The following is a 24,966-nucleotide window of genomic DNA, read 5'->3' as shown; positions in this document are numbered from 1 at the left end:
ACTGTTGACGTCAGAAGGTCCGCGCACTGATTGGATAGTGAATCAGAATAGGGTTCGCGCTAGGATTGGTGCGTTAGTGTGAGTCGCGCTGCTATTGGTTGGGAAACTCGTATTGTATATTTATAATACGGAAAGAGTAGAGAGTTTTAGTAAGCGCTAAAATGTATTACCAAGAAGAGAAAAAGAAAAAGACGTTCTTTGGAAAAGTCAAAAGGTGGTTTAGCAAGGATAAAGAGGTTAAGACGAGAGAGGGTGAGTTGCTACCTCCAGCGAAAACACCTGCATCCTTCATGGTTGCGAAATATGGATTACATACCTGTATATGGTTGCAGAATTGGGTTAGGTATACTAAAGAAGATGGTGTTCTAGCCTTTCCAGAACATGGTTCATTTAATTTGGCCGTGTTGAGAAACTTACGGGAAAAGATGTTATGCTTAGACCCGAAGCCGAGACCTACACAGTTTGAGGCTTTAGTGGAATGGGAAGAGGAAGTTCATGACCGAGAAAAGCAAAGGTCTGGAGGGTATTACAGGTACATGTTTGGGAGGAGACATGATCATGAGACACATCATGATCGAATGAAAAGATGGCGAGATGCTAGTATGACAGAGGGATTATATCTAATGAGAACAGTTGAAGTTTCTGCTCCTTCTGTAGAAAGGGTTCCTGAGTCAGATATGAGAAGATATGGAGAGTATGAGGATGAGGTCTTAAATGACATGATTTACAAGAGACCACCTCCATATAGACCAGAACCAGATGAAAGTACACCAGTTGTTTCTCCGATAAGAGATACAGATGAGAAAGAAAAAATGACACCTGAATCAAGAGGTAGTAGTTCTTTCAGGGAGAGAGAAAATCGAAGTAGTGAGGAAAATGCTAGAAAATTAGCAAAGACGACAACAGAACTGACTGAGAAAATTAGGGAGTTAACGAAGAATCTGGAAGCTGTTACGGTGCCTGTAACAATAGGTCCAGTTATGCCTGTGTTTGATAAACAGAGAGCAGGTGAGAAAGGACTGGTAATTCCATATATTGCAAATGAATCGACAAATTCAGTTGGTCCTTCAGGAGATTCAGATAAAAGAACAGGGAGAAGTGACCTGAGACAAACCAGACATGACACATGTAGTGAACTATTGGATGTTAGTGAACCTAGTTGTTCAGGGATGCCGATTTTAGAACCGCAGAAAAAAGTGGTTCCAGTGAGAAAAACTGCTGAAATAACAGTTGATGATTTGAATGATTGGATGAAGGTTCTTCAGAAAAAGGACAAGGATTCACAAGTTATTGATGTGGTTAAATTACGTATAGAATTAGAAGAGCTTGTGACAGGAACAGTTCCAACAGAAATCCTGAAGAGTCATCATGATGGTGAGCTAATGTTCATGTGCAAGAGCATAACATGGAGAGCAAGAAATACTCATGATAGACTAAGAGCAATAGCAAATGAGCAAGGAGTTGACATTGATAGAGTAAAGGCTTTGCAGAAAACGTACAGGATGGATTTCACAGAGAAAGACATAGAGAATTTGAATACTTCTGGTAGAACAGGACAGATTAAAGAAATGGTGGCATTATTGCGAAGATGGGGTGATGTAGAAAAGTGGAAGGATAGGTGGTATAAGAAAAGAGAGGAATCTGAAGATAGAACAACTTATTCAGCATTTCCAGTGAGAGAAAAGGAGAAACCAGTGGAGAATTACCCCATGAGAGAAATACCTGGAGGAGGATATGTACATGTTCCATGGACCAGACAGGATATTTTATCATTTACGAATGATTTCCCTCGATTGAGAGAAAAGCCCGTCGAGTGGTATAGGCAGGTAGACAGATTTGTGAAATTGTCAAAAGTGCTGTGGGTTGACCTGAATAGTCTGTTTGATATAATTGTTCCAGCAGACTTGTGGACTGAGTGTAAAATAGTTGTAAGTTGGCCTACTGAGGAATATCCAAGAGATCCGAGAACAGGGGCACCAGATCCAGAAGTGATGAGGAAGTATGATCAGGTGATGGTATACCTGAAGAGTAAAGTTCCTCCAAAAGAGACAGACTGGGTTAAAATAGATCGAACACAACAGGAAGCAAAAGAATCAGTTCATGCTTTTTACGAGAGGCTGATACTGGCTTTTAAACAATTCAGTGGAGATGAACACCTGGGTGACAAAGACTTGAGTCACTTTGTATACAGATTTGTATATGGTTTAAGACCTGAAATTGGTGAGAGAATTCGTGAACACACAGTGGATTGGCAGAGTAAAAAAGTAGATGAGATTCTGAGACATGCAAAATACTTTAGTGATGAAATTGAAGCAAAACAAAGAAAGCTGAAAGAGAAAGCAATGTGGGCACAAGTGAAAGTTGCAGAAAGACAGGAAGCACAGTTGGTGGAACAGGCAAATAATCCAGGAAATAATGCAGGAAATAGCCCGAGATTTGCAGGAAAAGGAAAAGGAAGTCTTGAGGAAGCCAAAAAGAAGTTCCCGTGTCACAACTGTGGCCAACTGGGACATTGGAGATCGGAATGTCCTAATCCACCATTAAATGAGGGTAAATCCTTAAATCAACAGGTGCAGAATGATGGGAATAACCAGCAGCAACAACAGCAGAAAGTTGTGAGACAGCAGAGTCAAGAGCCAAAACCGCCCTTACCGCAGAATAGAGGGGTACAAAAGTACAATCAGGACTCGGGATTCTTCAATGATGAGCAGGTAAACAAACCAAGACATTCTAACAAAGTACAGCAGTACTTGTTAAAGAGTGAAGGGAGTGAGTCTGAGGGTGATTATTGACGGTGCCGAAGAGAGGAGGAAGAGTGCATACTTGGTGCAACTCTAGAAATAGACCAGGCAGGACCATTTGTGGATGGGAAAATAAATGAGGAGAGTGTTACTTTTTTGGTAGACACAGGTGCGACAAGATCAACTGTCAGGTCAACAGATGTTAGAAATCTTCCTCTCTCGGATGAAACAATCCAAGTAGTTGGTGTAGCCAATACGCAAATCAGAACACGTCTTACTGAACCAGTAAGAGTACAGATAGGGAAATTTTCAGACATGCATAGATTTATTGTCTGTGACACGAGTCCAGTGAACCTGTTAGGTAGGGACTTATTGTGTAAGATGAATTGCACAATTTTTTGTACACCAGATGGAATAGCTTTTGAGACACCAGATGATGATGTTTTCTACCGAATGACTCTAGAAAATAGAGAAAGTGAGTTAATTGGTGCATTTGCTGTGTTTAACCCGGAGGATTTGCCTCAAGTGCTGAGAGACACAGTGAAAAGAGCAGTTTGGGATTTTACAGGAGAGGATGTGGGATTGATGAATAATGTAGATCCAGTGAAAATTGCAGTGAAAGAGGGAATTACATATCCTAACATTCCTCAGTACAAAATGACACCAGAAATAATTGAAGGGATAACTCCTATAATTGAGAAAATGATTCAGCAAGGAGTCCTAAGAGAACTATTGAGTAGTCCGTGTAATTCACCGATAATGGGACTGAAAAAGCCCAATGGCAAGTTCAGGATCGTGCAAGACCTGAGAAAAGTTAATCAAATTGTGGTGGCATGTTGTCCCATTGTGCCAAATCCATCAGTGATTCTGTATCAAATTCCACATGATGCTGAGTGGTATACAGTGATTGATTTGTGTCATGCGTTCTTTTCAATTCCATTGCATCATGACAGCCAGCCGATTTTTGCATTTAGGTTTGGCCAGCGTATTTTAGCATGGTGTCGTATCCCACAGGGGTATACGGAGAGTCCTTCGATATTCAATCAGTTATTGAAAAAATCGTTGGAAAGTCTGATCATGCCTGAGAGCTCAGTGCTAGTACAATATATTGATGACCTACTTGTGGCATCAAAGACACGTGAAGCTTGTGAAGTGGATACTATAGCTTTACTGAATCATCTGGCAGATGGAGGGTTAAAGGTATCTCCAGCCAAATTGCAATTTTGCAAGAAAGAGGTGCATTATCTTGGACATAATATTGAGAAAGGTCTGAGAAAAGTGACTACTGACAGAATCAGAATAATCAGAGAAATGAAAGCTCCGAAAACCCAGAGAGAAGTGAGAATGTTCTTGGGTATGGTGGGATATTGTCGTCAGTGGATAATTAATTTTTCCCTGATAGCAAAGCCATTGATTAAATTGACGAAAAGTGAAATGACAGATCCGTTGGATCTGGATGCAGGACAATTGGCAGCATTTGAAGAGCTCAAAACTAAAATGTGTGAGGCCCCAGCTTTGGGTATGCCTGACTACGAAAAAGAGTTTGAATTGTACTGCAGTGAGAGAAATGGATGTGCACTTTCAGTGTTAATCCAGAAACATGGGCAATTGAGAAGGCCTATTGCATACTTCTCATCGACACTTGACACTGTTGCCGTGGGGTTACCAGGTTGTCTGAAAGCTGTGGCTGCGACATGCAGAAGCCTGGAACAGAGTGAGGGAATAATAATGGGGTATCCTGTAAGGGTATTCGTACCTCACAATGTGGCAATTCTTTTGACAAGAAGCAGAACTCAGCATATGTCACATAGTCGGCTGACTAAGTACGAAAAAGTGATTCTGGGAGCATCAAACGTGACTCTTGAGAGATGTGTGAATGTGAATCCAGCAACACTCTTGCCGGATATTGAAAATGTGGGTATAAAAATGGAAGATGATCATGATTGTTTGGATGTGCTTGAGTACTGTACAAAACCGAGGCCAGACATAAGGGATCTTCCCTTACCTGAGAATGACCATGTCTTGTTTGTGGATGGATCATGCCTGAGAAATGATAATGGAGTGCTATGTGCAGCATATGCAGTGTGCAAAGTTTCAGAGGTCATGGAAGCATCACCATTGAAAGGAGTGAAATCTGCGCAAGTTGCTGAACTAGTGGCATTGACAAAAGCTTGTGAGATTGGGAAAGATTTGAGAACAACCGTGTTGACTGATAGTCAGTATGGATTTGGAGTGGTGCATGATTTTGGCCAACTATGGCTACAAAGAGGTTTCTTGACATCGGGTGGAACTCCGATAAAGAATGCTGAGTTGATTGGAAAATTGCTTGAGGCGATACAGCTGCCTAAGGAGTTAGCGGTTGTAAAATGTGCTGCACATGGTTCAGGGGACGATTTTATCACTGTTGGTAACAGATACGCCAACGATGTGGCACAGTATTGTGCCAAAACAAATCAATCGATTAACAGGGATAGGATGGAAGAAATGTCTTTTCTTTCTGTGATGTTTACTAATGTCCTAGAAACGTGGGATGAAGTAAAGCAGTTACAAGATGAGGCAGGAGAGGAAGAGAAACAAGATTGGGTTAAGCCAGGATGTGCTCCAAGAGAAACAGACCATGTTTGGGTCTACAGAGATGGCAGACCAGTAATGCCAAACTCAATTTTGTCGTCAATGGCAAGGATGTATCATGGCCAGGGACATCTGGGGAGGGATGCGATGGTAAGGTCTTTTAAACAAACCTGGTACAATGCAAAGTTTAGGACAATTGCAGAGAGCATCTGTCAAAGGTGTTTGATTTGTCAGCAATTCAACACAGGGAAAAAGACAGTGGTGAGTCTAGGGACAATTGGCAGAGAAGGAGGTCCTTTTACAAGAATGCAAATTGATTTCATTGAAATGCCCCAGGTGAACAGACTGAGGTATGTTCTAGTGGTAGTCTGTTTGTTTTCAAGGTGGGTGGAAGCTTACCCGACTAGAAGAAATGATGGATTAACAGTGGCGAAATTACTGTTGAGAGGGTTGATTCCTAGGTACGGGTTTCCAGTTACAGTTGAGTCTGACAGAGGTAGACACTTTCAAAATGAACTCATTGGTTTAATTTGTGAAGCATTGAAAATACAGCAGAAGCTACATTGTGCTTACCGACCAGAGGCTTCTGGTGTGGTTGAGCAGATCAATGGCACAATCAAGAATAGAATTGGAAAGATGTGTTTAGCCACTGGCATGAAATGGCCAGACGTGTTACCTCTAGTCCTGATGACAATGAGATCCACTCCAGATAGAACTACAGGTTTGAGCCCGCATGAAATAATTATGGGACGTGCAATGCGCCATGCATTCGTGCCTGTAAATAAATTGGTGGCAATAACTGATGACATGATTTTGGATTACTGTAAAGGCCTGGCTGACGCAGTTCATTCTGTGTTTCACCAGGTTGGAGAAGAAGCTACCACACTTGAGAAGAAGCAAGCCCATGATCTGAGTCCAGGAGACTGGGTGAGGATTAAGGTGCACAGAAGAAGAAATTGCTTGATTCCAAGGTGGGGAAGGCCAAGACAAGTTATTCTGACTACAACGACTGCAGTAAAGTGTGCTGGAGTGAGGCACTGGGTACATGCAAGTCATACTCTGAGAGTTCCAAGCCCGAGAGAGGGAACTGGTGAAGAGTATTTTGAAGAGTCAGATTCCAGTGATGGTGAAGATCCTGAAGATACGGAATCAGTGAGAAAAGAAGCAGAGAGAGCTTCAAGAGAATCACTGCGAGTATCAGAGAGAAGATCAGATTCTGATAAAGAGCCTGAAGTTTCAAGTAGCAGTGGGGGAAAAAGAAAAGAAAAGAGAAATCACACAGAACCTACTCCTGAATCAGAAGAGGAGGAGATTGAAGAACCACTTGAGATTATTCTTGAAGAAACAGGGTCAGAAGAAGATAGAAAGGGACAGATTGCGGAAGACCCCCGAGGAGGTGTAGGGAACATTGATGAGGAGCTAGGTGAAGGGACAAGTAGACAGCAAGAAGATTGCGTGTCGGAGACCCGAGGAGGGACAGAAATAGGGAAGTCTCAAACAGTGGTGAAAAAATCTGTGGAGAAAAGAAAAGCTACTGGGAAACGGAAACAAGAGGCACTTGAAACAGATGATGAAGATGAACAAACAGAAGGTCGAGTTCTGAGAAAGAGAACTTCGATTGGAGAGAAGAGTGTTAAAGAATTGAGGCCGAAAAAGATTGTGAAAGGAGATCGTTGGCCTAACAACCGAGTGAAAAGGGTGAGATACAGAGTAATAAGAGCAAATTCATCAAAGGCTGAACAAGTGAATGAAGTATCAAGCCAAACTTCGAGAGCTGAAGAAGAAGAATCAAAGAAATCAAAAGAACCAGTAGAAATAGAAATAAAAAGAGTTAAAAGACCCAACCAAAAGTACAGATCACCGGAATGGTCTTATGTGACACTGTCTGAAGAAGGAAAAGAAGAAACAGTGACTCGAGATAATCCGGAAGTGGTCTTGAGAAAAGTGGTTGAGGAAGATACTGGTGAAATTCTGAAAGTACTCTTGACTGACATTGGAGAAGAGTCGAGTACTGAGGATTCCGACGTTGGAGATCTGATACAATTTGATGTTGAAGAAATTGAAGTGAAAAATGACAAATATCCAAACTGAGTGAAAGAAGGATTCACTTGGATCAAGTGAACGAGGAGATCATTTGGATAAATTGGAAGCTGAAGAATTGCTGGGAAATTGAAGAAGTTCAAACAGTAGTGGAGTAGTAGAGGCTAAACTAAAATGGCTAACATAGAGGAAAATAGAAATAGATGTGCCTTCTTCAAGAGGTGGTGCAGAATGTGCTGCTGTTGTACTGGATTATTAATGCTTCTATGGGGTGTTTTAGTTTTATTAGTTACTTTTAGAGTAGAATTTGGAATGAATATGGAAAATATGACTAATATAGAGAAGAATTCACAAAAAGTAGTTCCAATTAGAAGTAGTAGTTACATACACAAAGAAAGGTCAATTAATAATTTTTCTAGTAATGTTTTTTCTAAACTGTTATATGAATATGTGAAGACAATGGAAGTAAGGGATTGCTATGTCTGCATGCAGTTACCTGCGTCCGTTTCAGAGGGTGTCACTTATCACCATTTACCAGCTACATATGGTATTTCTTGTAGTATTTTAAGTAGTGTTTTTTATTTGTTAGGGAAAGTAGATTATAAGATGTCTAACAGAGATAGTATTTTTGGGCACTTGCCAATGAATAAAGAGCTGAATCCAGCTAAAGAAGCTAACACTTTTGGTGAAATTTTTATTGAAGAAAAAGGACTAACATTAGATTACATTTTTAAGAATAATTTAACTTGCAGTCTGAAAGAAGAGGAGAAAGCTTTCCTGGATATGGTTGAGGAAAGGAGAGTGAACATGCATGGAAAAGGGGGAAAATATGAAGTGAGTGAGACAATTTGGGACATTGAGATGGGAAAAGAGTTGAGGAATGGGGCTAGTCCAACTTTGGCTCTAGATGCACCGCAGAAGGGTAAACTATGCATTACCAGAAGGAAATCCCAATATGATACATATTTTGTGGGAACTAGTGAGTGCCATGATACATACTTCATTGCGACAGGTTGGGGTTTCAGAGGTGGAGAAGATACAATTTTTCCAGGAGTGTACTATGTTTGTGGGAACAAGGCTTATTACAAGTTGCCTGACCATTGGTATGGCACATGTTATGTGGGCCTGGTTTTTCCTAAGATTTTTCATACAGATAAAATAAAAGATGTAGAAAATATTAACTTATTAACACGTTTTAAGAGAGAAACTTGGTCTGAAATTGTGGGTGATATTTTTGGGGTTTTGATTCCAGCAGTGGGAATTTCTTTAAATGCTTATGGAATTCGGAAACTGTCCACAGTGGTTGATCGCTTATCGACAAATACCGCAGGAGGGTTTCTTTTGGTGAATACGGAATTAAATGCCGTACGTGCCATGTCTATGCAAAATCGACTTGCCCTTGATATTCTATTGGCCAAGGAGGGTGGAGTCTGTGGAATTTTGAAAGTTCAACATTGTTGCACTTACATTCCTGACGAAAGTAAAGACCTGAAGGTCTATATCAAAAATATTACTGATTTACATGAAGAATTAGTACCACTTGAAGCTGGGAGTTTATGGACTAAAATAGCTAATAAGATGATAGCTGTTAAGGATTTTATTGCAAAAATAGGTAGTACTATTATAGGTAGACTATTGTTTCCTTTGTCTTGTATAATTGTTGCTTTACTGATAATAAGATTGGTGTGTGTGTGTTGTAAAAACAGGAGAGGGAAAGAGAAATTGGAAAAGGAAAAGAAAAACAAGAATTTGAAATTTTCGAAAAGAGAACCAGAAGAGATTGAACTAGAAGAATTGAGGGAGAGTGTTTATTTAGAGACAAAGAGAGATGATGAAAGAGTGACTGGTGTTTAATGTTGTCTAAGGGGAAGAGACATTTCTGATTTCCTAAAATGGGACTAAATTTTCACTAATTTTTTTTTTTTGGGTTTATTTGGTGATAAAATCACCAAAGGGGGGATTGCTGGAGCAGAGTTTTCTTTTAGAAAATTCTGGGGCTTTTGAAGCTCTGGCATGTCTATGCGTTTTATTAATTCATTAATAATTAACAATTAATTATTTGTCTTGTGCAAGTGTGTTTTACTAATCAACCCGTTTGTCCTAACACAAGAGAAAGTTACATGAGGGTTAGCTTATTTGTGCTGTTTTTGTATTTACAATAACGTGCAAGTTTTCATGTTTAAACGTTGCTGTGTGCTATTTATTTTGAGCGCAAAACGCTGTCTGGATTAATGCTTTTTATGTCGCAAAGCTAGATAAATACATACACATAAGGGTATTAGTGGGGTTTACACTGTTTAATCATTATGCTGTAGTAACGTTTATTTTGTCTCTTTAATTAAAGATGGTCTATTGTGGCCTATGAAGGCCTTAACCGAGCTGAGAGTATTTCGAAGCCTGGCTGTGGCATATTCTGTGATGTGGCAAGAGAGACCCCTGCTGGAAAAAGGTCGAAGACAACTGACCGTGGTCCTTATTGTATTTTTCCATGAGGACATCAGCAGTTTGGAGGATCTCCAAAAGAAATGGAACGTCCTTGGCAAACAAAGGAGCTTCAGAAACAGACAATGAACTGTGGCCTGGCTGCCGAGGGAAGTTGTACAAGTTGGATACTTTAATAGTTTCTTGGTTCCTGTTCCGTAGTTCACGTCTTGTGACTTTTCCTGAGCGGAGATTTCCAGATGTAGCAATGTTACATTTCTTCCTTTTCGTTCTGCTCAGTGATACAGTTTATCCTGCCAACTTTATGTGTGTTTCTATTGTATTTTTCATTATAAGAATTGCTAGCTTAGGGAGGGTTCTTGCCACTTGCCATTTTACCTTTGCCGCGTGAACTTGCGTTGCTGAGGATCGATGCTGAGGGCTTTATCTTGAGAGACTTACCGAGAGACTGGTCCTGACCCGTTCTGACACTTAGTTAGAATAGGTAACCATGAGAAATGATTTATTCTGATTGATTTACTTTGACTAATTTTAGATAAAGCAATATAACTTTTAAACATGGTGTTGAATATTCTTTCTTGTCAATTATTGTGTACATTTTGATCATTGTTGTATAGATTGTATAGAGTATGATTAAGGATAACCACTATAATCAGGTCCTATCGTCCTAGATATAGATGCAGGGTTTTCTTCCCACAGGTCTTATGCTGGTAGAGTATTTGAGTGTATGTTAGTGAAATGGGCCCTAGCGTATGATGAATGTATGTGCGTGTAACTGTGAAATTACTCTATCCGTGGAAGTGGGTTTATTTTAGGTACCCTGATCTCTATCAGCTTCATCGTATATAATATTGAAAAGGCTTTCGTTCTAAAATGATGAGACTGTGAGAGAACTATAACGAGTCTCGTTGAAGTTACATCAGAGGCAGTGAAAGGTGGCCCTGCTTCAGAATTAAGATTTCTTTTCACGCTGACGGTGAGGGCAAAAATGAGAGCCCGATAGAGACCCGTCTCGACACCTGCTTTTTAGAAATGCTGGTGTTGAGCACCGGCAGAACCCGGCCCACTTAAAGCCATGATTGGGGAGACGGTGGCTTCAGAGGCCTACACATATTTGTTGAGCAGGCTGGGGCACTCCTGGCAGGGGCATATTGGGAGCTGAAAGAACCTGTGCAGCCGCTGGGCAAGGCCAGAGTATGGCATGGACAGTATAAGGTAAAGGAAGTCATTATTATATATAGGGTGTTCTGCATACAGCAGCTGCTCAGTGGCTGGCTCTGCACCGACCGTATTACTGTCACTGCTACAGTAAATTGGGAATATCACCCTGAGAAGTTGCTTTTGGGGACTAGAAAGCAAGCCTCTAGCCTAAGGAACAGTTTGCAGGAATAGCAAAGGCCAATTAAAGACAAAATAACGGAACCATGCATGTCTTTACTTTTCACTGCTCAAACCTTCAAATATCAACCATGCCATTGCATGTTTAAGCGCATGAAATCATATAAGAAATCAGGAATGGAAGAATGTAGCTATAGAGTTCCTTTAGAACGGTCTATTGGTGGTGATACAGTCCCCTCACCCACTCATTCAATTATTTGTTGGCTTTGAAGTTTAGTAACAATTATGTAGGCTGAGATGAACTTAATGCACTTTCAGCAAGTTCTGAATTTTCAGGCAACAGACCATAGCACATAAAAAAATAAAACTACAAATCCCAGAATGCAGTAAGGGGTTGGCTGCTAGAGCCACAGCTGGCTAAAGTTCTAATTCATTATGATGGCACGTGGGTCATTACCTTTCTGGCATATCATGACATGACGCTAAAGCAAAGGCACCAGTCAAATTCTTACATTTCTTACAGTGGCAGAAGTGGGGCATGACCAGTACAACCATCTGGAAGTAAAAACAAACTTCACAGAAGCAGGACAATGAATTTGATGTTTGGAGGTCCATATATTTTTTTCCCAAAAGTTATTTTAAGAAAATTGAGAATATGCATATTGCAAATGCCTTTGACGATGTGGTAAGTCATTACATCAGAATCCTTACATTTAATGCAGTGTGAGTGTGGCCATCAGATAGCTGTTATGTGGCAGTGAGGTGAAACCCATCTATCAGTCCTAGCTTTACAGTAAGTCTATGGAGTTTTCTGAACCCCACGTTACACGGAGCTCGTGGAGTTCTGAAAAACTCCGCTTTACCTAGCGAAGCAGAGTTTGTTTCCTCGCTCGTGTTTGTCAATGTCAAGAAAGCTTCCGCTCGAGTAAAATTCTATTCGAGCAGCAGAAAGGAAGAAACACCCGCTTGTGCTGTGCATAGTGCCGTTCGCGATGATTGCACAGTGCGGAGAAGCACCTGGCACTGAAAATCACCACGAACTGAATTTATCTAATGCACTCAGCTGCTCTCAGAGCTCCCCGTAGTGCGGTGGAGTTTGTTTTTGCACTTCCGCGGAACTCAGCGTATTCCGCCCAGGCTTACTATACAGCCAACAACACTGTACATTCCAGGGCCTGTACTTGCACTTTCTAACTGACAGATTGGCTGTTAATCATGTCAGGCCAGTGCTAGTTAGGACTGCTGTATTAAATGCCTGAAGTCAAAGCACACAGTGATGTATTACAGCTGCACGATCATCTGATAATGTTCTTTATTATCAATAATGAAGGTAAATGTGTTTCTAAGGCAGTGTGATGTAACTTCTAACTGCCAGACAAACAAATACTACCACTAGGGCTTTAAGAGGGCCGGGTCCTGCTGGTGCTCAGCACCGGCAGTTCCAAAAAGCAGGTGCTGAGACAGGTCCCTATCGGGCTCTCCATTTTTGCCCTCCTAGGACCGGTTTCAGGCTTTCAGCCCTCATCAGCCAGGATAGCTTGACTCCAGTGGCATGGAGAGCACGGGACCCATGTCTGGGCATACCCGTCCCACTCGGGGTGACAAATGCAAATAGAACAATTGGTGGACAGAATGCGGAACAATGTCATACATTAGCCCCAGTACAGAGATCTGGGCCTAAATCCATCGTTTTTTTGCTCACCATGCCATTCCCGTTTTTTTGCTCACCATGCCATTCCAGTTATCCTGGCTGAAGAGGGGTGAAACCCTGAAACCGGTCCTAGGATGCTTGTTTCCAGTTAAGGGAGGACCTGGCTTAGCAGTTTGGGCTGGACTGGTCCCATGAGGCACAGGGTTAAGACTGATTTGCACATGGCCAGGTCTGAACTGGGGTGGAATGGTGAGCAAAAGAATGATGGATTTAACCCAGATCTCTTGACTGGGGGTGAATGTTTTGATTTGTTCTGCATTCTGTCCATCAATTGTGTGTCTTTTGCGTCCTTGCTCTAAGTGCGCCGGGTATGCCCAGACGTGGGTCCCGGGCTCACTGTGCCACTGGATTCAAGCTATCCTGGCTGAAGAGGGGTGAAACCCCGAAACCGGTCCTAGGATGCCTGTTTCCAGTCCAGGGAGGACCCAGCTTGGCAGTTCGGGCTGGACTGTTCCCATGAGGCACAGGGTCAAGACTGCTTTGCATATGGCCAGGTATAAACTGGAGTGGCATAGTGAGCAAAATAATGATGGATTTAACCCAGTTCTCTTGACTGGGGGTGAATGTTTTGATTTGTTCTGCATTCCGTCCATCAATTGTGTGTCTTATGCGTTAATTACATAGGCCACACCTCTTTGAGAAACCCCCGCCCCAGTTTTTTCATCCCACTTGAATCCCTGGCTAGCACTCAGCCATTTATACTCTGTATGTGTGCAGAATGGCACAAGGCTTAACTGCTAGTTTCTATTGTGTCACTCAAAGGCAATGAAATGTCACACACTGAACCAAAGAAATGTCACACATAAGCTATCTGAAAACCTCAACAGATATGTTACTGCGGCGCTAGCACACCAGACTCACAAAGAAGTGCCTGAGACGGTATAATCTCCTAGTTGCAATTGTTATGCTATAAAATTAGCTTTTTAGACTAGAACACGGTCATGAATTATCAGATCAATGAAATCATCTTCTGAACAGCTGCAGTGCCTGCCTGTCCTCTCTTACTGAGAACTGCAGGCACGCAGTCTGTCTCCGGTAAGTGCCCTTCCATTCCTGGTGCTTTGCAACAGTTTTAAAATCTTCTTAGAGTTTCTCGTTGCTCAATAGGTGCAGTTTCTGATATTTATGTTTCCCTCGTCTTCATTGCTTGATTTTGCTCGTGAGAAACTGTCACTCATAGTCATTGAAATGTCACTCATAATTACACTGAAATTATGAAAATGTCACATATAACAATATGAAGCCTTTGCAGCTAAGACCCTGGGTCTGCAGCATGCAGCTATACATCTTTAAAGAGAAAATATGGCCAGGCAGCAGAAGTGTGTCAAGTAGCTGAATAGCGAAAAGAAACTGACGGTACAACTGGTGAATTGCCTTGTTTAAGGAATTAAGTTTTGATCTAAAATCATATGGTAGTCATCAAAAAGCACAGAATCATTTTCCAAACCTGTATCAGGGCTGAAACGATCATTAACCCCTTCGCCGCGGCAGGAATTCCGCTGCGGCGCTGGGGGGGTTTGGGGGCAGGTGCGGTGGCGCTGTGCTCGTGACGGAACCACTCCGTCATGAGCCACGGTTGAGCTGTGCTCATGACGGAGTGGTTCTGTCACGTCTCCGCCCACTGCGCTAATCGCCCTCACAGGCGGGGAATTAGCGCCGCGTGGGCGGAGCGGCCGCCAACGGCCGAAGCATGACGGAACCACTCCGTCATGAGCACAGCGCAACCGTGGCTCATGACGGAGTGGTTCCGTCATGAGCGGGGAAGGGGTTAAAAAAACCTGAAAACATTCACAAGTTACTGAAAAAAATAGGAAGTGAACAGTAAAATTGTGCGTGGATCATGACTAAGGTGCAGTTCTTGATGATGTATATTTTAATGTGATGCTTTAACGTGGGTACTTGCTGTTTGCATGGTTTTGTAAAACCAATTGCAAACTTTGTAAATAAAATAATGAAAAGTAAAATGTTTTTCTTCGAAATGGAAGAACAAAAATTGGTTCTTTTTTCTTTTTTCTATGTTTAGTGCAACCCCAAAGAGGAAGCAGGAACGGAGGAGGAGATGGAGGAAGGACGACCAGAGAATAGAACAGAAAAAAGGAAAGAGGGAGAGAGGAAATGGAAAGGGACAAAGGATAGGTTAAGGGAAGCGAGGGGAAATTAATTTTGTTTACTTTAAAAGAAAGTAAGGAGTAACACTGAACCAGTGAATGAAGGAGGGGGAAGGAAAAAACTAAAGAAGGATAGATGCTCTAAAGAAGATGTGTTAAGGGTGCCTCTAGCAGAGGTTTGGACAACCTGGACAGCCAAGAAAAAAAATGGAAGACAACATGGAGGAGAATAAAAATAGCAAGAGGGCAGCACGGAAGTCAATGAGGTCCCTGGAATGTGGGCATAGATGTAGAAGGTGGGCACAAAAATCTAAGTTGAGGGCTTTCTTATTGAAAAAAAGTCTAACGGAAAATAGGAACTATGTTTTCCCTAGAAAAAGCATGCACATTCGAATATTTTGGACATGAAAGGCATTTACCAGGTTGAATTTGCCAACTCTGTGAATGTTATTTATTTTGAAAATGTTATGGGAATTGGTTAATCAGAAGAGATGTGTTCGTATTGGCTTCCTCAACTAATTTGCTTGTCCAGGTCATAGAGAACCCCCTAGCACTGCATGCCACTGGTGACTTGATTAGGCTACCGCTACTTCTGGCAAAATGGACCAGGGCTTTAAGTACTCACAAATGACACAAATGAAGTTTGTGATGTGTTCCAACTCTAAACATATGGGGGGAATGAAAATCTGTTGTGTGTGTGTATGTGGATGTGTGTGCATGTGTGTGTATTGTGTGTGTGTGTGTTTGTTGAGTAGATCACACAAGGTCAAGTCATAGTAGAGTCAACTCAACCCTTCATTTTAAAAAAAACTGAAAAACAGAGTCATAGTAACACTTGAGTAGTTTATTGGGATACCTTGCTTTCAACTCAGCATGGGTGTTGTTTGAAAAAAGTGTCAGGTATCGTGCCTTTTTCCACGTACTGGAAGTCCAGCTACAGATGTAAAATCTTCCATGCCCCTGACCAGAAAGTGACAATATTAGTCTGTTGTACAACAATGGTTTCATCATTATTATGCACATTTTCAGCACTAAACTGACTGGCAGGCATTCCACTGTCCAAATTTGATTTTGAGTCTGTTAAAATGTTAGGCCTAGTTACGATGCGGTCAGAAACAGCGCCGTTCCGACCGTTTTGCAATATGCCCGTCGAATTCCTTTCCGACCGACCCATTATGATGGAGTTGGTCGGAAAAGAATGCAAACAGACATTCCAATTGGCTTCCGACGGGCTCGGAGAGCCCGTCAGCCAGTCGGAATGCGTCCAGTAATCCCAAGGGCGGCTCATTCCACCCTTGGGATTACGATGTCGGGTGGAGACAGCCTTTCTGTGCTGGCCTTTCCGACACATTAAGGCTGTCGGAACTCCACTTTGAGGGCCCCCAGCGGGGCACCCTTTGGTGCACGGCCTCTGGTTGGAGGCCAAGGGGGCACCTAAGGTGCTCTCCTGTTGATCCCTGCACCATGAGGTGCCTGCCACGGGGTGCAGGGATATAATGCAGCTTGCATTTTTACACTGGGAGCATGCTCCCATTGTAAAGAATAGGAGTGCGACCGAACACTGTTCGTCGCATCCTAATTAGTCGGTCGGGACCGCCGACTGGGTATCGGTCGGAACCGCCGACCGGTTGTCGGTCGGGACTGCCGACCTGGTGTTGATCGGGACTGCCGACCAGGTGTCGGTCGGTCCTTTGACCGAGACAATGTCGGGCGGAGAAAACTCTACCCGACATCGTAATGAGGTCCTAAGTGTAATACCGTTAACTTCCATATACACTACGGGCCGACTCACAAACAGCGTTTTGTAGGGCATGTAGTAACACTTCTAAACATAATACATAATGCTATTCGCAAACCCACAAGCAGACATCTCCACCTCCAAGTTTCCTATATTTTCTATGGGGGGGATCCTCACACATGTAACTTTTCTACTTAGGGCCTAATTACGATGTCGGACGGACTCGTTTAGGAACTGGGACCGAACGACCTCCAACCCAGCAATTAGGATGCGACTAAACACTGTTCAGTCGCATTCCTATTCTTTACAATGGTGGCATGTATTCCGACCGGAATGCATGCTCTCATTGTAAAGATTTGAGGTGCAGTTCATCCCTGTACCCCGCGGCAGGTATCAACAGAGGGGCACCATAGGTGTCCCCTTGGCTGCCATCCGGAGGCCTTGCACCCATGGGAGCCTTCCTGGGGGCATCCAAAGTTGAATTCCCACAGCCTTTCTGTGTCGGAAAAGGCATCACAGAAAGGCTGTTGGAATCTGCCATCGTAATCCCTCGGGTGGAAAGAGTCGCCCGAGGGATTACTGGAGGCTTTCCGAATGGTAGACGGGCTCTCCGAGCCTGTCAGAGGCCATTCAGAAATCCGATACAGATTCCTTTACGACCTACCCCAAAAAATGAGTCAGTTGGAAAGGAATCCGAACTTGACATTTCGATGCGGTCCGAACGTTTCCGACCGCATTAAAATTGCCCCCTAAGTGGAAAATGTGAAAGGGACGAATGGGAGTGGCTGTAAAAATGCGCATAATTACTAATACTAAATTGGATGAGTTTAGGGAGGAGTAAGGAGGGGGCTTAATGAGTGTTAGGGGGGAATTGTAGAGGGACATGAACCCACACAAAAGAGTAGGCCCATTGCTATTCACAAACTGTACTTCTAAAGTTACTACAGCTACAAATGGGCCCAAAACAGTAGTAAATTAATCCAGCTCAGAGCTGGAGTTAGTCCAGCACCACACATGGCCAACCACTGCTACTGCAGCACCCTTAATAGAAAATAATGGAGACAGGGAGTTAAAATAAAAACAATAAAAAATAGGAAATTATGTAAAATGATTTAAAATAGATACAAATATAAATTATTGTATTGTAATGTTAAGAAGCAATTCTTTTTCACTTTATAAATTATTGTAACATTACTTTTTATTAAAAACATGAATTAAAATACATTTAATTACCTCTATGAATCACTTTGAATAATTATTAATGCATAATACAAAATGTATTTTTTTATTTTAGGTTGGGAATCTATTTTTTGATTTAAACTTCAGAAAAACAATTTGTATTTTATATAATTTATTTCAATTAATTAAAGATTAAATTCATAATTAAGGTAATAGTCCTGTAGCACTTTTTAATTTAATGTTTTACATTTAAAATAAATATATATATATATAATATAATATATTATCTACTGGCGGTCGCCAGTAGATAGTTATAGTTAGGACCCTGTTTCCATAGGAAATCCGCAACATTCTATTTGGAATAACTTTGGCGCCGGTCGATGAATCCTCGCGAAATTTTCAAAATAGGTGGGGCGCTACGCTCCGCTCCTACCCTGAAAGTCTCGGGGGGATTCGTCAAGCGGGGGCTGAGAAAAAAGGGGGGTCCCAAAACGCGTTTTTCCCATGCATTTTTCCATAGGACCTTTAGACACAGCTACAGCCCGAACGGCTGAACAGAGTTACTTGAAATTTGGCAGAGAGGTAGTCCTCAGGTCAAGGAAGTGCCTTTTGTAGGTCTGGTGTAAATCTGTTCAGTAGTTCCTGAGAAAATAGCATTTAAATCAATATATATATGTGGGCGGAGCCTAACCACACATCTCATCCTGAGATCTGATTGGCTGTCAGCACTTCATCCAAGAAGTGTTGGCAGCCATCTTGGGACCAATATACATGATAGCACCTCATTAAAAAGCATTGCAGTTAATAGAAGATTTTAAGACTTTAGTTACATTATAAATCATTTGTTGATGGTACCATACTCATTTTAGGAATTGTGGTATGTTCTAAGGTGATTTCACCATGTGAAAAAGCCTTCTGCTGGGATATCATGATTGAGAGAAAAATATTTTCTCATGCTTTTACCACAGAGGTTTTGAAGGTGATCTATAAGCTAAACTGAGAGCTTATTTTCTGTAAATTCACATTATCTTTCTCAGTCATGTGAGAATGAAGTCTGGCATTCTCAGTAAAACATGTACATCCAACAAGGGCAGAGACTGTCAGTTGATTCCTTTGTGTTCTACTGCAGCTTTCCAGAGTGTTCCAAAGAACTACTAGAGCGCTAACCGTCCTACTTATGATAAATGTATGGCACACCTGAAGCCATCTTGCTTGGATTAAAGTGGTAACTCTTAAAACATTTAATTTAAAAAGGAACAAAATGAGGTGGTTCATTTTTCCATAAAAAGTATGATTAGTGCTGCATAAAGAAAAATTAGGGCACATTTTGAGTGACTTCTCAAATCCTGGCATGCAGACTGAAACATGCACTTTCAATACCAGCAGCAGTTTTCCCTGGTGAGCAGTAGCTTTACTACAGTGATCTAATGAGCAAAAAGAGTGCTAACATTCTGATTTTATGGCAAATGTGTGACACATTTGAATGCCTTCTTGATGGAATCAAAGTAAAAAACTGAAAGTATTTCCTACTGAGGAGACTGTAGTAAATGAGCAAATTAGGAAACTTCATAACAAATAAGTCTCCCAAGATGGCCACCAGAGACAAAAGAGCCCAAATGTAGCCCAAATATCACCCAGATGTAGCCCAAGTATAGCCCAATGACAGAATGTCCAAGAATGTTCTTAAAAACAACTAGAGCACTTACTGTCTTCATTATGACAAAAGTATGGCACACCTGAAGCCATCTTGATTGGAATAAACTGGTAACACTTAAAACATTTAATTTAAAAAGGAACACAATGAGGGGGTTCATTTTGCCATAGAAATTATGATTAATGCTGAAGAAAGAAAATGAGGGCACATTTTGAGTGACTTCTCAAATCCTCTTCTATTTCATTAAAAAATTCTGACATGCAGACTGAAACATGCACTTTTAATACCAGGAGCAGACTTCCATGGTGAGCAGTAGTTTTACTACAGTGATCTAATGAGCAACTAGAGTGCTAACATTCAGAATTCATGGCAAATGTGTGACATATCTGAATACCTTCATGATGGAATCAAAGTAAAAAACTGAAAGCATTTCCGACTGAGGAGACTGCAGTACATGAGGAAATTAGGAAACTTCATAACAAATAAATCTCCCAAGATGGCCACCGGAGACAAAAGAGCCCAAATGTAGCCCAAAATCACCCAGATATAGCCCAAATATAGCCCAATGACAGAAGTGTGCAAAACACTTATTATTTTGTGTTTTTGCAGTGTTATATAGTGCAGACTTGTCAGGTATTGGAGTGCTTTACATGAGCATTGGTTACATCACACAAGAACAAATTCATTTTGGTTGTAGACATGGGGAGACTAAGTGATTTGACCAGAATCACAGAATGTCGAGCTGAAGCAGAAACTTCAACCTGGTTCCACAGTTGCAAAGTCTGCAGTTCTGGAAGTAACACCACATCCTCTCCCCTAAGTGCAACATTTAATCAAGTTGTCAACTAGATAAAAAAACATAAAGATAACAAATAATTTAAAAGTGCTTTGTCGCTATTTGAAAACTCAGAAAATATGTCCTTATTTTAGTCTTTTAGAGCACTAACCATAATTTTGATGCCAATAAGACCCTCTCATATATGTAATTTCTAAAGGAATGCTCTAGGTATTACAGTTTTGATTACATCAAGATGATGTCAGGCGCTCCACACTTTTGTAATAAATATAGAATGTTAGCAATCTAGTTGTTCATTAGGATACTGTTGAGAGGCAGAGGCCAGGGGCACGGACTCTGAAAATTGAAGGCAGGTAGGAGGGTGCAAAGGCAACAATTTAACCACACTGAGCAGGCAGGAAGGGCCATGGAGGCACAACAGACTATGGAGGGCAGTGGAAAGGGGGGCAGGGGCAACAAACCAACAATACAGGACTTGCAAGAGAGGCTGTTGGAGGGAAGATCTATTACGGGTCAAGGAAGCTAGGGGCGGTCCCCAGAGCCCCGGGAGCCACCACAGAACTGAGCAGGAGAGTGAGTCAGGGACAAAAGGGGCACCTTAATTTGAGCCGGGGTGCCTAGGAACGCTTGCTCCAAAAATGAAGAAAACAGACATATGAGACATGGAATTGGAGGCAGAATACAATGGCAGTTTAATGAGAAGATGCAACTTCAAAGAAACCGCAGAATAGAGACCTAAAGTACAAAATACAGAATCCAGATAATCATACAGCTGTCATGATATTCTCTGTATCTCAATTAATGGACTGACAGAGAGAGAGAGAAAACACATCTATAAATGCATCATGAGAAACAAGTTACACCAAGGAAAATGTTACCTAGGGACACTCACATTTACTCTTAGAGCAAGCATTCCTGCAATTACAATACAACATCTTTTAAATGCAAAAGTAAAGAGAACAATGGTTAAACATAACATGACATTTCATATAGGTAAAATAGAATAAGATACTTCAAGCAAAGCCGAGCAAGACATTTTAAGCAAAGGAAGACAAGAGCTCCCAGTTCTTGGGGAAAACCTGCACAGCCTGTTAACCTACATACAGACGGCGAGGTTGTCCGTCGATATCTGTGGGTGCTCCCTTTTTATATCATTTTGTGGGCTCCTTTGCACGCTACATCTACCTACGTATGCTACCCAAAAGCTTCGTCTGCAGATTTTACCAGACATTTCGTCATTTACCCACTTAATGCTGACAATGGACTGGGTGAAAAGGTCAGTCTCTCAGGCCAATCGCTTATCGTAAGTTCCATAGAGCAAGCAGAAAATAATGGGTATTGTACAGGAATTCAATATATTCATGTATAAAATCTCCTCAGTTCTCCTAACTTGACGCTCTGCGGTTGCCACTTCCTTAAAAGCGGGAAACCTGCCCAGGAAGCAAGTACCAGTCCAGGATGCAGCCTACTGTATGTCGACAGCTTCAGGGGGATGTTGAACTTTGATACCGAGCACGGAGCACTCGGGTAGGGTGGGGGCTACTAGTTTGGAGCAGAAGGCCTCGCAGACCTGCCTTCAGACTGCTATACACTAAAATTGCAGAGCTATGGTCAATTTAACAAAGAGGCCTACATATTGAACAGAAGGGCCTACACAGGGGTTTTATGCTGGCTGAGTGGTAAGGATGTCTCAGGATAATTATATAGCAACACAGGACCCGCTGGTCAATTTAATACGGCCTACAAATGCGGCTGGCAGGGCAAGGACAAGGGTCTCATACTTCAGGTGTGGACAGAACGGGCCAGGGGCCCCCTGTGATACAAAATCTACCCTCCTTCAAGGCTGTGGCAATGTAATAGACCATTGTGGGCAGAAGGAAGAGGCAATGGTAGTACAACCATACATGCCAACAGACCCGATTCAGCCAGGAAACGTCCAATGTTTTTAAGCTCAAATGGGCTTTATTTGATCTGTCTCCTGTCTACAATATCCTCTTTTTCAATGTAACTCAAAGGGGAAAATCAATACCCCAGTTTTTTTTCAAAATCTCCCTCTTACCAAGTGTTGTGTCCTACTTTAGTGTCGTGTGTCTCGTGGTTTAGAGTGTTCCTAAGGTGAGTGTGTGTGCGTGTATGGAATGTCATGGTCTCTGTGACATTCGGGTTCGGGGAGTTGCTGTTAGTCTGGCTGAGGATGTGGAGGTGTATCCTGGCGCTCACCTGTTTCACATTATTGTTCTTAATAAAGAGCTAGTGACTTACTACGAAGCGTACCGACCATCACTTCAATTGGCGACGATTGGGATTGGAGCAGCGGCGTGCGAAGGATTTAAAAAAAAAAAAAAAAATCGGAAGAAATCGATATTTTTTTTTGTTATTCTGAGCTTTCTTCTCAAGTATTTGCCATTGGGACGGACGACGGTGGACGGAAACAAGAAAAAAAAAAGCAGGAAAAGGAATTTGGGTCTCACTTGTCTGTCCAGAAGAGTCTCGGACGGTTGGAGGGTCCGCGCTGTTGGCGAGATACAAATCGCTGGGAGATTCCGGAACTGTACGCGCGAAGCACTCCTGACGTAAGAGGAACATCGGGACACGTCAGGAGCATGCGCAGTGTTTAGGAATACTTCTACGCAGCCACGCAAGGTCACGTTGCGTGACCCAACGTAGCGGCCATTTTGGTTTAATCAATTTCAGCGTGGTTACCTAGCAACACGTTCGTACGGCGAATAAAAGCAACCACAAGGTGTTTGAAGTTGCGGAGCGCTGCGGAAACAGGTGAGATTGCCGGGAGAATACCCCAGAAAAAGAATTTAGCACTAGAATTTAAGTTGCTGTTATAAAGGAAAAAAAAAAAAAAAGAAGAAAGATTGAAAATGGATGAAGGGGATAACGAAGGGAATTCCACAAATATAGAGATGGCACATCAGAATTATTCAATAAGTAACCCACACACTTTTTGGGCAACAGGAGCAGAACCATGTATCAAGTGGTTAGAGTGGAAAGAATATTTTATTAACTATATCTCGGCTGTGGATGAAGCGGGGAAAATGAAACCAGAGCAGAAAAAAAGAATACTTTTACATTCCTTAGGACCCATGGGGCTGAAAACTTATTCAAGAATGTCCAAAGTGTCAGATGCAAATTTGAATACTTTTGAAAACGCAATAAAAGATATGGACAAGTATTTTGCCCCGAAGGTATGCATAGGTGTAATTAGGCACAGATTTTTCCAGAGGAAGCAAGCCAAAAATGAGGCTGTTGATGACTGGTTAGATGATGTGAAGAAATTGGCGATAGATTGCAAGTTTGGTGATCTACATGATGACTTAATTAGAGATCATTTGGTCATGCATAATAACAATTCGCCTCTACAAGATCGCTTATGGGTGAATGGTGATGCACCACTGGAAGATGTACTGGCCATAATGAGGAAGTCAGAAATGTCTGGGAGATGTGCGACAGTGGTTAAGGCAGCAGAGAAGGATCCGGAAAAGGCGACAGAGGGAGTATTTAAAATTCAAAGTAAAGCTAAACCGAATTTGCAACGTACGCAAGGGCGATGGACAAGTCAACCCATGAGGAGCCAGGCGAGAGATTTTAAGACTGAGGAGAGAAGATGCTATCGTTGCGACAGCAAAGAACATTTAGCTTTTAGCAAAATGTGCCCGGCTTTGAAGAAAAAGTGTGGTATTTGTGGGTTGTTAGGCCATTTTAGCAAAATGTGTCGTAGGCGCAGCAATGTAAAGTACATATGGAATGATGAGGAGGAAGATGGTGAAGACGAGGAAGAATGTGTGAAGAGCGTGAGGGGAAGCTTCATGTTGAACATAGAGGATAATTCTATGGAGGGGAAACCTATTTGTGAGCTATCCTTGGGTGGAGTTAAAGTGATGGTGTATGCGGATTCAGGATCACCATACACAATTATAAATGAAGAAATTTGGAAAGAAAAATTTGTAGGAAAAATTGGGAATCATTTAAACAAATCAGATGTAAATCCTGTGAGCTACACTGGTGAAAAAATTGACATGTTAGGTTTCAGATGGTTGACATTCCTATTTAAAGGGAGATCCACAAGAGGGAAATTGTACATAGCTAAGAGGGGACCGTCAGTGTTGGGATGGTTCGATCAAAAGGATCTGCATGTAATTCTTGATCCTAATAGTGTGGAAAAAGTGTTGATAATGGATGAGTGCAGTAAGATGAGTGAAATGTTGAGCAGGAAATTTCCTAGGGTGTTCGGGAAAGTGCTAGGGGAGCTCAGAGGGTTTGAGCACAAAATAATACTAAGAAAGGATGCACAACCTAAAGTTCACAAAGCAAGACCCATTCCGATATTGATTAGGGATGAGGTAAAGAGTGAAATACAGAATTTGTTAAGCAAAGGAGTTATTGAAGAAGTGGAGACATCAGCGTGGATTTCTCCGGTTGTCGTGGCCCGCAAGCCTAACGGAAAAATCCGGCTTTGCATAGACTTGCGCCACTTAAACAATAACATTGTCATAGAAAAGTTTCCTCTACCCAAAATCAATGAGATGGTTTCATCTTTGAGAGGGGCTACGTGGTTTTCTACCATTGACCTGTCTGCGGCTTACCATCAGGTTGTGTTGGAAGCAGATTCAAGGAACCTCACAGCTTTTATTACGCC

This window comes from Triturus cristatus, chromosome 8 (assembly GCF_964204655.1).
Source record: "Triturus cristatus chromosome 8, aTriCri1.1, whole genome shotgun sequence".
Lineage (NCBI taxonomy): Eukaryota > Metazoa > Chordata > Amphibia > Caudata > Salamandridae > Triturus > Triturus cristatus.
Note: the sequence above shows the minus strand (reverse complement) of the source record.